A 16,389-nucleotide genomic window follows, 5' to 3' on the forward strand; every position below is an offset into this window, starting at 1 on the left:
CTGGGTGATCAAAAAGTCAGTATAAATATGGAAACTGAATAAATCACGAAATAATGTAGATAGAGAGGTACAAATTGACACACACGCTTGGAATGACATGGGGCTTTATTAGAACCAAAAAAAAATACAAAAGTTCAAAAATGTCCGACAGATGCCGCTTCATCTCATCAGAATAGCAATAATTAGCATAACAAAGTAAGACAAAGCAGAGAAGATGTTCTTTACAGGAAATGCTCAATATGTCTACCATCATTCCTCAACAATAGCTGTAATCGAGGAATAATATTGTGAACAGCACTGTAAAGCATATCCGGAGTTATGGTGAGGCATTGGCGTCAGATGTTGTCTTTCAGCGTACCCAGAGATGTCAGTCGATCACGATACACTTGCGACTTCAGGTAACCCCAAAGCCAATAATCGCACGGACTGAGGTCTGGGGACCTGGGAGGCCAAGCATGTCGAAAGTGGCGGCTGAGCACACGATCATCACCAAACGACGCACGCAAGAGATCTTGCACGCGCCTAGCAATATAGGGTGAATTTTTTTTTTGTTCTAATAAAATCCCATGTCATTCCAAGCATGTGTGTCAATTTTTACCTCTCTATCTACATTATTCCGTGGTTTATTAAGTTTTTAAATTTATACTGACTTTTTGATCACCCGGTATATTAACATTTTTACGTGACCACTGCAGTGATATGCTTGCTGTTGATATATGTGAGATAAAGCAACTTAAGTGACGTTTTGTGCAGTTCGGCTTCTGCCTACACTATGTGTGTATACACACAGTATGAGTGACATAGGAACTTGTTTTTAGGGAGTCAGATGGCTGTACTTAATTTTTCGTAATATTGTTATACTTGACGTGTCATTTCTCTGACATAATTAAAAAACTATTATTGCATTTTCATATAATGATGAAAATGTGTGATGTGTACAGGTTACTTGACTATTTTCTTAAGCTAAAGAACTTTATTTTTTTCTTGTTTATCTCAGTTACATACACTATTAGGGCAACTACATCTAGGTAAAAGCTTATAGTGATGTGGAGGCTGGGAATAGACCTACATTGATAGTGCATTATTAAGATTTCTTCGCGTATGCCATGGAGAGATAACCGCAAGGTGGAGATGGCGACATGATGAGTGGCGACTGTGGAATGCTGCAGCAGCGGCTGCTGAGACTGAACCTGCAAACAGGCGGCGCCACTATATACCAGCCCTGTCACACTTGTCCATGTAAATGAACCCCCAATAGTGTAGCGCTGTGAGCAGCATAAATTTGCATACGCGAACGACCAAGAGATGGCGTGCTAGTCTCATTTTACATACACACACACGTGTGTGTGTGTGTGTGTGTGTGTGTGTGTGTGTGTGTGAAGTACCAACAGCGGAATGTAACACGACTGCTTGCTGTGTATTATTTATGTAACCATTCTTTCCTTGCAGGGATTGAATTAATATTTATATTGTCAAGTATTTCCTCTGACACTTCCTTTTTCTCTCAGAACAATACTCACTACATTGATAGTAATAAGGCCATATTATATTGTACAGAGTTTTGTTAGGTACTGACCGATTTTTTCCTCACTTCTCTTGTCTTAAATTTCATTGCACTTATATCACGCTGTTGCCAACGGCCTTGCTGCAGTGGTAACACCGGTTCCCGTCAGATCACCGAAGTTAAGCGCTATCGGACTGGGTGACCATCCGGTCTGCCGAGCGTTGTTGGCAAGCGGGGTGCACACAGCCCTCGTGAGGCAAATTGAGGAGTTACTTGATTGAGAAGTAACGGCTTCGGTCTCGGAAACTGACATACGGCCGGGAGACAGTGTGCCGCCCACATGATCCTCCATATCCGCATCAGTGACGCCTACGAACTGAGGATGACACGGCGGCCGATCAGTACCGTTGGGACTTCATGGCCGGTCGGGAGGAGTTTAGTTTTTAGTTTATGTCATGCTGTTAACATGGAAATTGATAAATAATGGGATTGTACTTCTTATGATGGACTCTACTGTATGTATACTCACATTTGTTTATGGATTCTACTGACAAAAATGCATTATTCTTGCTTAATTTTCGTGGTATGCCAAAGTAATCATTCGTGGGTACCAGGTACGCAATCCACCCATTACCAGATAGACTGAGTGTTCTTGTTTTCCGCAGATCTCTTCCAGAATTCGGTAACATTTCAGTACAGGAGGAATGTAAATGCACTGTACTATCGCTACCCACCTGATAATCGACAGGAGTCTCTCTCGAGAGTGCGGAGTGTGACTGTTAGGGAGTCTTCGTTGCGGCCGCCACAGAAGCGTGTGCTTGCGAAAGTGATCGGTAGCTTTTAGAATGAACCAATGAATCACAAAAACCCGTCTCAGTTACAGCAAGCAGTATTAAATATCTTAACAGTAAGTTTCAAATTATTCAGGAGCTGGTAAATGAACAGCGTGACTGACTACCATGCACTGAAGTGTACTGCAAATATATCACTGTGGCTGAAGTTCTAAATTCAACTACCGACTATTATACACTCAGGCGCCAAAGAAGCTGGTATATGCACGCGCATTCAAATACAGAGATATGTGAACAGAAAGAATACGGCACTGCGGTCGGCAACGCCTATATAATAAAACAGGCAGCTGGCGCAGTTGTTAAATCGGTTACTGCTGCTACAATGGCAGGGTATCAAGATTTAAGTGAGTTTGAACGTGGTGCACGAGCGATGGGACACAGCATCTCCGAGGTAGCGCGAAGTGGGGATTTTTCTATACGACCATTTCACGATTGTACCGTGAATATCAGGAATCCGGTAAAATGTCAAATCTCCAACATCGCTGCGGCCGGAAAAAGATCCTGCAAGAACGGTACCAACGACGACTGAAGGGAATCGCTCAACTTGACAGAAATGCAACCCTTCCGCAAACTGCTGCAGATTTCAGTACTGGGCCATCAACAAGCGTCAGCGTGCGAACCATTCAACGAAACGTAATCGATATGAGCTTTCGGAGCCGAAGGTACTCGTGTACCCTGGATGTCTGCGTGACACAAAGCTTTACGCCTCGCCTGGGCTCGTCAACATCGACATTGAGCTGTTGATGACTGGAAACATGTTGCCTGGTCGGACGAGTCTCGTTTCAAATTGTATCGAGAGGATGGATGTGTACAGGTATGGAGACAACCTCATGAGTTCATGGACGCTGCATGTCAGCAGGGAACTGTTCAAGCTGGTGGAGGCTCTGTAATGGAGTGGGGCGTGTGCAGTTGAGTGATACGTCTAGATACGACTCTGACAGGTGACATGTACGTAAGCGTCCTATCTGATCATCTGCATCCATTGTTGTCCATTGTGCATTACCACGGACTTGGCAATTCCAGCAGGATAATGCGACACCAGACACGTCCAGAAATGCTAGAGTAGCTCCAGGAACACTCTTGTGAGTTTAAAAAACTTCCACTGGCCACCAATCTCCGCAGGTACGAACATTATACACCCTCGTACTCTTACGGATTTATGGACAACCCTGCAGGATTCATTGTGTCAATTCCCTCGAGCCACTTCTGTTTGCTCGCGGAACCCCTACACGATATTAGGCAAGTGTGCCAATTTCCTTGGCTCTTCAGTGTACGTCTAAAACAGTATATGTGCAACAGAGCCCACGTTCATGTGTTTTACTGCTATAACATTTCTGAATCTGTATCATACACTGTGCTCCTCGTTATGTAGATGCTCCCCTGATAAGCAGCTAATTATACACATAATTACAGAATAAAATTTTAATTGACGGTAGCAGTGGTTACGACATAAGCGCCGATGCGACAAACAGGTACGCGTGACCTACGCACACAATCATTATATATTTCGATCCACGTACGTGTATAATTAACGGCGTGTGAGACTCTGTGAACTGTGGATGCAGTAGTGCTAGCCCAGTATGCGTTTATCTCCTGGGCCGTTCACAGTTTATCTCATCGACATTTGTCCATCCGCACCTTTGCCAACACTAGACTGTTTCAAACGGAAGTTAGTGTGAATCCTTATTCGCAAAGGCTAGTTTGTGACAATGATTTGTAGCTTTGACGTCAGGGAGCTTTGTTTCTTTTACTTGATGTAGTAGAAGGCCATGTGAATTGAAAGTTCTACTGTCTATGCTTGGAAGAGTTAATGTAGGGGGGTGTGCTGAAAAGTAATGCCTGGGGAATTTTTATACTGTTTTCAGTATCAGTTGAAGTATTACATGTCATGCTTATTATTCGGTCGATTTTCTCGCTTCGCTGACGGAAACTGCAACCCTCTGCCGCTAGAGAGCTCCGAATTGTAGTGTGTAAGCTGGAGTGTGACGTCACTATGTCGGTGCATGGGAAACAGACCCTCAGAAAACTGGAAGAACGAATTCGGAGAGTACGTGACATTGTGACTCCATCAACAAAGCCAAACGTTCTACTGTGACGGTATCAACGAACCGGTCTCTTGTTGGGACAATTGGGTTCGTCGCCAGCGTGACTATAGTGATAAATATTTACGCAAACATGAAGAATAAAGAAGCAAAATGTAAATAAAGTTAGTTTCATTTAAAGAGCTTTAGAGTTTTCACATTAAAAAATTCGGAGGCATTACTTCTCAGCACGCCCTCGTAAACTGAACGCTAAAGTTATGTTCGTAATGATTTTGTGACACTTCTCTTCAAGAGACTGAAATTTTATATTGTGAATGTTGGGCAGCGGATTTATGTAGAGTTCATGCTATTTCCATTTCTGGTTGATGAGAGCGGATCAGTGCCCGCTCCGGTGCTTCTTGTTTAAATAAATAGCTATATGCGAATTAATTTCGGCCTCATGAGTGATTTTTACACTGGAATCATAGCAACATTTTCTCACAATCCATTACCAGAGAGACAGTCCACACCTGCAGCTGAGTGGTCAGCGTGACAGACTGTCAATCCTAAGGGCCCGGGTTCGATTCCCGACTGGGTCGGAGATTTTCTCCGCTCAGGGACTGGGTGTTGTGTTGTCCTAATCATCATCATTTCATCCCCATCGACGCGCAGGTCGCAGAAGTGGCGTCAAATCGAAAGACCTGCACCAGGCGAACGGTCTACCCGACGGCAGACCCTAGCCACACGACATTTCCATTTTTACCAGAGAGACCATCTTAAGCCTATGCCACACCCTGAATATTCTAAAAATAATTTATTGTGAAATTCCCTCTCTGCTACGACAGTAAAAAAGTAATTATCTTCTTTGAATTTTAATTTCGTTAAAGTAAGTTCAGAAAGCTCTAACCACGTACAGCACAAGCTATTGTGTCAGATAGGAGCGATATTTAGTTTAGACCTTGGAGGCGACCAAAAATATATCAATGCTTCAAGCTTTCTTTCCCTTGTAGATAAACCAGTGGAGATCTGTTATAGTTAGATGTAGATATATATTTTTTCAGTTAATCATTTATTTAGTTTCGACCTGATATAGATAGCACAGACATATGCTTTCAATTTCTTGTCCCTACAAGGAATAAACTATTTATAGTAAAGTATAGCCAAGTATTATGTGCTGCAGATCTTTATTTTTTAAATTCGTCATTCTGATGAACTTTTGCTCTGCCTGCCACAAGATCAACTAAATTAATGACTCAGATAATGAAACATACGTCTTTTATTTGGTGACTTTACACCAGGATTCAAATTAATTAACATGTACGTAATTTTTAAGGTCTTTCAAATAATCTGTTGTTTATTTAATTTTATATCATTTTTAAGCTGCTAGCTTGTATCACAAATTAAGAAGCTGAAGTGGGAAATTGTTCTAAACAATATAATAGTTATAATAATGACTGAAATAAGATACGAGGGGTAGTCATAAAGTTTAAACTACAAACTAGCAAAAATAATGAAGTCACATAGTTAATTTTTCATTATTTGCAGGAAACCCCCGTGCCACAGTACATACGGCACACAGCTAGAGGCGGCAAAACAAAATGGTGCCACACGTTCATAAATTGGAGTATTTCGCTCTGTGCATTTGGAGGGTAACAACGTTGCTGCAATCCATACTGGTCATACAATTTAGGCTTTCACGGACGGTATTTATAGCCTTGGTGTTTTTAGTAGTATGGGCATAACGTCGTTGTTCAAGCCATGTTTCTGTGTCTTTTCGTCCCCTAATGCTGGCGACATCCTCAGAGGCTATAAAGACTTCGAAGTTTTAACAAGTTCCAATTACTAAAATTGCTAGGCTGTACAAATAAGCTATGGAAATTCAAAAGCCCGAATACAACTGTAAAAAAAGTATAAAATCACTTTTTTTTTGCACTTTTCATTCCCTCCTCTGATGGAGGAAGGCGGGATGTTTGAGGGCATGATGTCGTCCCTTTTCAGCCGTTGGGTTTTTACATGGTTATTTTTATTTTTTACAATTTATTTTTCCTGCAAGTGCATTTTTATGATTTGTTGACAATTTTGTTATTGCAGGTTTTTAGCAGAATGAAAACATTATAAACAAGTATATTAATATAATAAAATTTAAAACATAATAAAAATAAAATTTAAAACATAATAAAAGTAAAATTTAAAACATAATAAAATTTAAAAATTTAAATTTACAGTAAAAGAAAAGGTGATGAAAGTAACATAAACAATTTTGTTAACATGATGCAATTTAAGTTTACGAGAGATGAAGATAAGTGAAGATGAATGAGGGTAAGTTAATCAGGTATGTTAGCAGTGAAGGAGCATAGATACGTAGAATACAAAATAAATGGGGTATAAAAGACATATAGTATGTAAATTTATGTTAACATATGAGAATTTATTGGATGATTTAGTTAGGTACATGTCTTGTGCTTATGTGTGTGGTTGATAATGTGGTGTGTGGAGTTGATGCATGTATATATGAGGCACTGAGAGCACAAGCGGACTAACCCACACTTTTTGTGAATTTGAGGTATTGACATGTTGTGATAACAGTATACGAGTATTATGCAATGCATGTTGATCTGTTTGTTTATCTGAAGGTTTGTCTAATGTAGCAACGTAAACATTGCTGTTGCACTCAACCGCCGATAGATACCGTTGAGAGCAGGAGTGGACTATGCGTCATAGTCCATTTGTGCTCTATGCTCTCCGTCCACTGCCATTGCGCGTGACGCCGGCGAACGAATGACTTGTGTATTTAGTGTGGAACAACGTATTGGACCAGTGACCACGTGGACGTGTATTTCAGTTGATCAGCATGGCAGCCCCTGCGAAAAGCGTGGAGGAGCAATTGGAAGGTTAGTTTGTATTGTGTTCCATTCCTTTTTTGCGGATAACATTGTCGATTGTACACTAACGCGTTCATATGCAAACACGTCTAGATGTACCGTATCTCGAATGGTGACTTTGTTCAGAAAATGCAGGTTGTTTTCCATACGAAAACAGAATGACATACAAACAATACTTTATGTATTGCTATTTTGTGTAATCAAGTAACGATCACTTGTAATGTTATGTGTACAACAATGTTTTACCGCCCGCCGAGTTGTGTTGAGCAATTGCTTCGCCTGTGGATACCAATGCACACGTTGACCATTACTGTAGTGTAGTTAATATGACATTGAGGGATGGATATTGTTATTACAGAGATGTTTGCGTCCGATGGGGAAGTGCCGGGAGACGCGAGAGCGAGCACGGCTGCAGCAACAACTGTTCCAGAGGACGTGCCAGAGACGAACGACGATGCCGTGGTACGGAGCCGAGGAAAGAAGCGCCTTAGAAACGAAGATAAATGGCGTCGTAACGTTAGGAAAGAACGGAGAGCTCTAGGTCAAGAGTATGTAAACCGTAAGGGTAACCTTGTACCTCGAAAGGAATTGCGGAAAATCAGCGAGTGTACGTGCCGGTATGAGTGCCACAAACACATCAACGAAGAACAGCAGGAACAAGTGTTCAATGAGTTTTATAATTTAGGCAGCCACGATCTGCAGTCGGCTTTCCTGTTTACCATGATTAAAGTCGTTGATAAAGCACGGTCTTACGTAGGTCAGCAACATTCACGTAGGGAGAAGACGAGATTGTATTACTTGCTCAATTCAAATGGGTCTGAAACGAGGGTGTGCAAAAGATTCTTTCAGAATACTTTAGCCGTATCTGCTGGAAGAATCGATAGGGTACTCAAGAATAAAGGGGAAAAAGCCACCCCTCCTCGTGATGGTAGAGGTAAAGGTGAACCTGGTAATAAAACACCTCGCCACAAAGTTGATGTAGTAAAACGTTTCATAGAAAAATTCCCGGCGTATGAAAGCCATTATGCGTATCATAAAAATAACGGTAGAAAGTATTTAGGACCAGATTTAAATTTATCAGTCATGTATTCACTGTACTGTGCAGAGGAGCAAATGCCCGTTTCGCATTTTATTTTCCGCAAAATTTTTTACGAAAACTTCAATTTGTCATTTCATCCACCAGTGTCCGACTCTTGTCGAACATGTGATGCTTTGCAGGTAAAAATAACAGCTGCCGATAATGATAAGGAGAGGACGGAGTTAATTGCAGAACGTGAATTCCATCAGCAAAAAGCTGAGTATGCACGGGCAGGTTTACATAGTGATACATTGCTTAGCAAATCAGATGGTAACGTTACAGTGATAACATTTGATTTGATGAAAACTTTGCCTACACCGATCATCTCAACTGGAGTTTGCTATTACAAACGTCAGTTGTGGACATATTGCTTTGGCATCCACAATATGCACAATGATGATGTATACATGTTTCTGTGGCATGAATCCATTGCGTCGAGAGGGCCACAAGAAATTGGTTCTTGTTTGCTGTACTTCATACGCAATTTTGTCAGGACTGAAAAACTAATTATGTACTCTGATCAGTGCGGAGGCCAGAATAGAAACATAAAGGTTGCTGTACTGTGCCAATACATTGTCAACAGCTCAGAGTTCTCTGTGAAGGAAATAGACCATAAATTTTTAGTTAGCGGACACTCGTACCTGCCCTGTGATCAGGATTTTGGCTTAGTTCAGAAACGAAAAAAGTATTTTCCTAATATTTACCGTCCTCAACACTGGAATGATGTGGTAGTGAGTGCCAGAAAAAGGAATCCATTCAAGGTAATTAATATGAATGCGGAATGTTTCTTTTCAACAAAACAACTCGAAAGAAACATCACGAATCGAAAAATGTCTTCTGGCAATTGTAAAGTACAATGGTTGAACATACAGTGGCTGCGGTATGAAGCAACCAACAGATTCAAAATATTGTATTAATACTCGAACCAAAACCAAGAGCCATTTCAGGAAATTGATGTGGCCAAACGAACATCCACATGCATCAGCAATCTCGAACTGCTTTATCCTAATGGAAATGTAATTACAGAGGCAAAAAAGAAGGATCTGCTAAGTTTGCTTCCGTATGTACCTCCACTTCATCATGATTTCTACAAAACTTTACAAACGTCATCAAATGCTGTAGAAACATTGCCTGTGGATGATTTTGAAATGTAACACAATGCGTAACATTACAGTAACCAATGTAAAATGGTACATGTAATGTGTACAATGTATACTAGTAATGAATACTATTGTCACATGCATCAGCGTACTAACGGACCTGTCATTGAGAATGTTCAACTACTTGGAGCGAAAATGGACTAAGCCACAACAAAACTGCTAATATTCTACTATATAGTACTTTTGTAATTTATCTATGTCAAAATATTGTTCAATAAAACCACAATTACATCATATGCATGTTACAAGGCTGCAATGTATCACAAACATACATTATTTGTGGGCCCGTATTATGAGACCTGTTTCCTCCATATTGACTTCTCCGGGGTTAGTCCGCTTGTGCTCTCAGTGCCTCATATATAGTTAGTCTGTGTCTGTTACAGATTCCGAGCGTAGCTTGCTTTACAAGTGTATATATGCATATAGATAGTTTAATTTGAAGAATACATAACAAATGGGTGTATGTAATACATTATTTATCCTGTTTCTTCTTTTCCTTTCCCTGAGAGGGGGTGAGCGCTGTTTGGTGTTGTTTGGATTGTTTGTGTTTCCTGTGGTGGATTGTTTTGAGTGTGTGTGTGTGTGTGTGTGTGTGTGTGTGTGTGTGTGTGTGCGGTTGTGAGTGTGGTTGTGAGTGTGTTTGTGGTTATTCTGTTGTTCTTTCGTCGAGGTGAGTTGGTGTTGTTGTGCCTGCGGTTAAGGGTAGTAGGATAGGGATGAGGTCAGGGAATGTTTTGGCTGTGTTTTGGGCTATTGTGCGTGATGGGGGAATGTATTTGTATTTCGGTTTTCGGTTTTCTGTTTTCTCTTGCGTTTATGGTGAGAATGTCCTCCATGTCCGGTCTGTTGTGGATAATGTGATTTTCATATCTCGCCCTTAGTTTGGTCATTCTGGTTTGGAGTGGTTCTATACCAGAGCTCGTATATACTTCGTTGCTGGGGGTTGTAGGGGGTACCTTGGTGATGCTGCGTATTAACCGCCTTCCCGTTTTGTACAGTTTTTCCGCTACGTGGGCCTGTATTCCCCCGAGTGGGGCGACTGCGTATTCGAGTATTGGTCTTATAAATGTTTTATATGTATGTAGGGCTGTTTCGTCGCTGCAGCCGTGGAAGCGTCCTTGAACCTGTCTTATTAAGTTTTGTCGTAGTCGTGTTTTGTTCATAAGGTGATTTAGGTGCGTTTTCCAGTTCAGGTGTCGGTCTAAATATACTCCAAGGTACCTGGCTGAGTTGGTCAGTGTGAGTGGCGTGTTCCATAGTGTGAGTGGCGTGTTCCATAGTCTTAGTCGGATGTCGTTGTCTTGTTGTCGTTTTTTGTCAGATGTCTGTGTTTGAAAAGCACTGTCTGTGTTTTGTTGGGATTGGGCCGTATTCGCCACTTGGTCATCCATTGCTCTAGTCGTGTAAGTAGTCGTTCGTCTTTCGTTGTACAGTGTTTGTTCTTAGTTCGGTGCACCAGTAAGCTGTATCGTCTGCATACAGTCCTACGGTTTCGGTTCGTGTCCTGACAGTGGGTATGTCGGCTGTATATAATGTGTAGAGTAGGGGCGACAATATTCCGCCTTGGGGTACCCCTGCTTGTGGGATAAAGGCTCCGGATTTTTCTTTTTCTACATGTACTATGCAGGTTCTGTCGGTTAAGTAAGCTTTTATAATTCTTGTCATTTTCGTTGGAATTCCTATTTCTGTTAATTTGTAAAGCAGTCCATTGTGCCACAATTTGTCAAAGGCGCGCTCGATGTCCAGGAGTACAGCGAGCGTGCAGCGTCCTTTGTTAAACCCTTTCGCTATGCTGTCAGTCAGTCTCAGTAGGGGGTCGTTGGTGGAGTGCTTCTGTCGAAAGCCTGCCTGTATAGGGGGGATTAGTCCTTTGTCATCTGTGTATTTCCGTATCCTGTTAGATTAGATTAGATTAATACTAGTTCCATGGATCATGAATACGATATTTCGTAATGATGTGGAACGAGTCGCATTTTCCAATACATGACATAATTAGGTTAATTTAACAACACACTTAAATTAATATAACAACTTTATTTTTTGTGTTTTTTGTTTTTCTTTATTTATTTTTATTTTTTTTAATTTTTTAATATTTTTGTTTTTTTTGTTTTTTTTCTTTTTTTTCTTAATTTCTTAATTTATATCTAAAAATTCCTCTATGGAGTAGAAGGAGTTGTCATTCAGAAATTCTTTTAACTTCTTCTTAAATACTTGTTGGTTATCTGTCAGACTTTTGATACTATTTGGTAAGTGACCAAAGATTTTAGTGCCAGTATAATTCAATACTATTTGGTAAGTGACCAAAGATTTTAGTGCCAGTATAATTCACCCCTTTCTGTGCCAAAGTTAGATTTAATCTTGAATAGTGAAGATCGTCCTTTCTCCTAGTATTGTAGTTATGCACACTGCTATTACTTTTGAATTGGGTTTGGTTGTTAATAACAAATTTCATAAGAGAGTATATATATACTAAGAAGCTACTGTGAATATCCCTAGATCCTTAAATAAATGTCTGCAGGATGATCTTGGGTGGACTCCAGCTATTATTCTGATTACACGCTTTTGTGCAATAAATACTTTATTCCTCAGTGATGAATTACCCCAAAATATGATGCCATATGAAAGCAATGAGTGAAAATAGGCGTAGTAAGCTAATTTACTAAGATGTTTATCACCAATATTTGCAATGACCCTTATTGCATAAGTAGCTGAACTCAAACGTTTCAGCAGATCATCAATGTGTTTCTTCCAATTTAATCTCTCATCAATGGACATACCTAAAAATTTGGAATATTCTACCTTAGCTATATGCTTCTGATTAAGGTCTATATTTATTAATGGCGTCATACCATTCACTGTACGGAACTGTTTGTACTGTGTCTTATCAAAATTCAGTGAGAGTCCGTTTACAAGGAACCACTTAGTAATTTTCTGAAAGACAGTATTGACAATTTCATCAGTTAATTCTTGTTTCTCAGGTGTGATTACTATACTTGTATCATCAGCAAAGAGAACTAACTTTGACTCTTCATGAATATAGAATGGCAAGTCATTAATATATAATAAGAACAACAAAGGACCCAAGACTGACCCTTGTGGAACCCCATTCTTGATAGTTCCCCAGTTTGAGGAATGTGCTGATCTTTGCATGTTACGAGAACTACTTATTTCAACTTTCTGCGCTCTTCCAGTTAGGTACGAATTAAACCATTTGTGCACTGTCACACTCATGCCACAAAACTTGAGCTTGTCTCGCAGAATTTCATGATTTACACAATCAAAAGCCTTTGAGAGATACTGTCTGTCAGTATCCGTTCATATGTCTTTCCTATTACGTCTAGTAGTGATATTGGTCTGTATGAACAGGGGTCAGTCCTTGGTTCGTCGGGTTTGGGGATCATTATAGTTCTGCTGGTTTTCCAATTTGTTGGGATAGTTTCGTGAGTCATGCAAAAGTTGAAGATGAGGGATAGTAGAGGGGTGAGGATATGTAAGGGAGCTTTTTGGAGGTGGAGTCGTTGGATACCATTTTCACCAGGGGCAGAGTTTCGTCCCGTGTATATTGCGTCTGCTATTTCAGTCTCTGTTATGTCTTTAGTGAGGGTTAGTTGTTCTTCTGTTTCGGTTGTGGAGGTTTCCAGGATTCGTGGTAGTTGGGACTCTACATGTTGTCTGAATTGTTCGTCAAATTTGTCATCAGTTGGAAATGAGTAAACTTCTTGTAGCACTTGTTTGAAGGCTTCTGCCTGTTCTTTGTGGTCGGTCGTTGGCTCGTTGTCTACCAGTAGTGTGGATTGAGTCGTCTTTCGTTGTCCTGTTAGGGTCTTGAATCTGTTCCAGAACTTTCTGCCCTCCCTGTAGTTTAACTGAGCACAGGTGTCGTCCCACTGCTGTTGTTTGTGTGTTGAGATGATTCTCTTGATCCTAGCATTTAGTCTATTCCACTGTCGTTTAAGGTCTGTGTTGTCTCCCCGTCTCATTTGTCTTTGTAGTCGTTTTTTCTGTCTAATGAGATTTAATGCTTCTGGCGGGATCGAGGGTTTCCAGTTCTCTATTGTTTTTGTTGGTACTTCTTCTGTTATGGCTCTTTGGAAAGCTGATTTGAGTCTGTGGGCAACAATTTGTAGGTCATCTGGGTCTGTGACACTGATGGGGGCAGTTAGTTCTTCTGTTAGTATGTCTCGATATTTGTCCCAGTCAGCGTTTCTGTATAGTTTTAAGGTTCTGCTGGTCGGGTGTGGGAGAGGTGGTTGTATGGCTGCTGTTGTGAATGTGATGGGGAGGTGGTCACTTGTGATGGAGTCGCCTACTTTAGGTTCAGTAATGGTGTCGTGGAGGTCTGGGCTGTAGAGGATGTGGTCTGGGTTTGATGTGCCTTGGAAGCCTATGAAAGTGGGTTCATGAACTGGTAGTCTGAGTACGGGTTCGGTAGTTAAGAGGTCGAATAGTAGTCGGCCGTTTCCATTGTCTAGTCTGTCTCCTAGTAGGTGATGTCTGGCGTTTAGGTCTGCAAGGAGGATGGTGCGGTTTTGTGTCATGATGTGTTGTATGAATTGTGTTGGCAGTGCTGTGCCTGGCGGGTTATACATACAAACTATTTGGAGAGTCCTTCTGTCCTTGGCTTTGATTTTAATTATTATGGCCTCAATGTTGTTGTATGCCTGTGGGAGCGCAATTTCCTGGGCTGCTATGGAGTTGCTTATATAGATTGCAACGCCTCCTCTCCCATCTTGCCTGTCTTTGCGGAAAGTGTTATATTTTGTGAAGTCGCATTTGTCATGGTCGCGGAGCCAGGTCTCTGCAATTGCAGCGATGTCTAATTTCTCGTGGTGAAGTGTGTGTGTGTGAGGACAGTCCGTTAATTTTTTATCCCTCGCGCATTCGCAAAGAGAAGTTTCAAGTGGTTTCTGTCGTCCGTGCTTTCCATGGTGGTGGTGGTGGTGGTGGTGGTGGTGTTGTGTGTGTGTGTGTGTGTGTGTGTGTGTGTGTGTGTGTGTGTGTGTGTTTAAGTGCGCGTTAGTGTTTACTGTTGTGTTTGTCTTTCGGCGCTGCTTTCTTGCTGTGGATGGTGTGGAGTGGAGTGGTGGATGGGGGACGGTTGGGGAGAGGTGGAGTGGTGAGGTGTGTTTGTACTTGAGTGTTCTGCGTCTATGTAGTTTTCTGGGTCCCATGCGTCTGTGATGGTGACGTGTAGTGTGTTTCTTATTTGGGTTGCTATCATCCCCCTCTCAGGGATTTTTTTGGACGCGCGGTCAATGGCTTTCTTAACGTCCTCGCGTCGGTCCTGGAAGAGGTCGATCAGGATGGTGGTCATGAGGCGTACCAGGTCGTTCTTGAAGACGATGTGCTTCGCTGAGACCGACTCTCCGTTCTCGTCTTTTTTGGTAGGTGGGTGGTCTGGCCCGTCCATTGTTTTGATTGGGGCGCGGACTTCAGGATTTGATGGTTCCTTGGGTCTGCGGGGGCATTTATAAGACAGGGCGGAGTGCGGTCCTGAGCAGTTCGAGCATTTTTCCTCAGTCAGGTTGCACTGTGAGAGGTTGCGCTACCCTCCGCACCTGGCACATTTGGCTTGTTGCTGTGTGCATTTTGTGGTGGGGTGCTCAAAGGATAAGCATCGGCCACACTGTGCTGGCTGGGGTGGGGGGTCGTGTGGTGGTTCGGCCATTCTTCTTTTGAAATCTATGTCGACGCCTTCTGTTAGTAGTCGGTCGACGGTTTGCTGGTCGCACCAATAATCCATGCTGAGTTGGTGGAAGTGAACGGCAACGATGGACCATCTTATGACACAGTGATTACGTGTCCCAGACGCTTCTAGTGTTGTCATGCATATTTGAACGACGAAGAATGAAGTGGCAGACAATCTCTCGATGAAGAACTAACAATCATAAGTAAAGTGATGCTCAAAAACCGGCCTGTTAGAATTTAGCCGATAAGGGAAAAATAAAACCAGTCATGGATCAGTTTTCAACATCTTCCACATTGTGAAAATGATAAAGGACGCCATCTGTCGAATTTCAAGAGTGGTCACAGGATAAATTGAAAAAGGCTGTTTATGGACGACGTGACCCACCAACCACTCTGTGGGATCTACGCCGAATCGCCGTAGCAACAGTGCCTTGATGAACTTGTGGATAGTATGCCACGACGAATACAGACATCCATCAATGCAAGAGGACGTGCTACAGGGTATTAGAGGTACTGGTGTGTACAGCAATCTGGACCAAAACCTCTGAAGGTCTCGCTTTATTGTGGTACAACATGCAGTGTGTGGTTTTCATGAGCAATAAAAAGGGCGGAAATGATGTTTATGTTGATCTTTGTTCCAATTTTCTGTACAGGTTCCGGAACTCTCTGAACCAAGGCGATGCAAAACATTTTTTTGTGTGTGTATTATCAAATCATCAGTTTAACAAGTCTTGGTTACAAAACAATGACACGAATCGTTTACTGAAGAATAGGAAAACTTTTCGAAGCTGACCTTGGGGAAAATCAGTCTTCCGGAGAAATGTAGGAAAACAGGACGCAATACTGACCGCACGACTTCAGGCAACATGGTGCTGAGTGAACACTGGTTAAGGTAACAGAAAACGTATTCTCACATTAAGTTACTTTGAGCTGAAGATACACCGACAGGAACTGTATAATTGTTTCATGACAAACAGAGAAACATTTTTGATGCTGCTATTACCCACATCATCTTCGATCAGAAAGCAGCTGTAATCATGAAAGAAGCCGTAACACCATACAAGAGACGAACAGCAATATTGCTACGTATTTCTCTCGTGCTGGAAGGGCTACGGAGACTCCAAATACGCATCTTCTCGTATATACACTCCTGGAAATGGAAAAAAGAACACATTGACACCGGTGTGTCAGACCCACCATACTTG

Source organism: Schistocerca piceifrons, chromosome 2 (genome assembly GCF_021461385.2).
Source record: "Schistocerca piceifrons isolate TAMUIC-IGC-003096 chromosome 2, iqSchPice1.1, whole genome shotgun sequence".
Taxonomy (NCBI): domain Eukaryota; kingdom Metazoa; phylum Arthropoda; class Insecta; order Orthoptera; family Acrididae; genus Schistocerca; species Schistocerca piceifrons.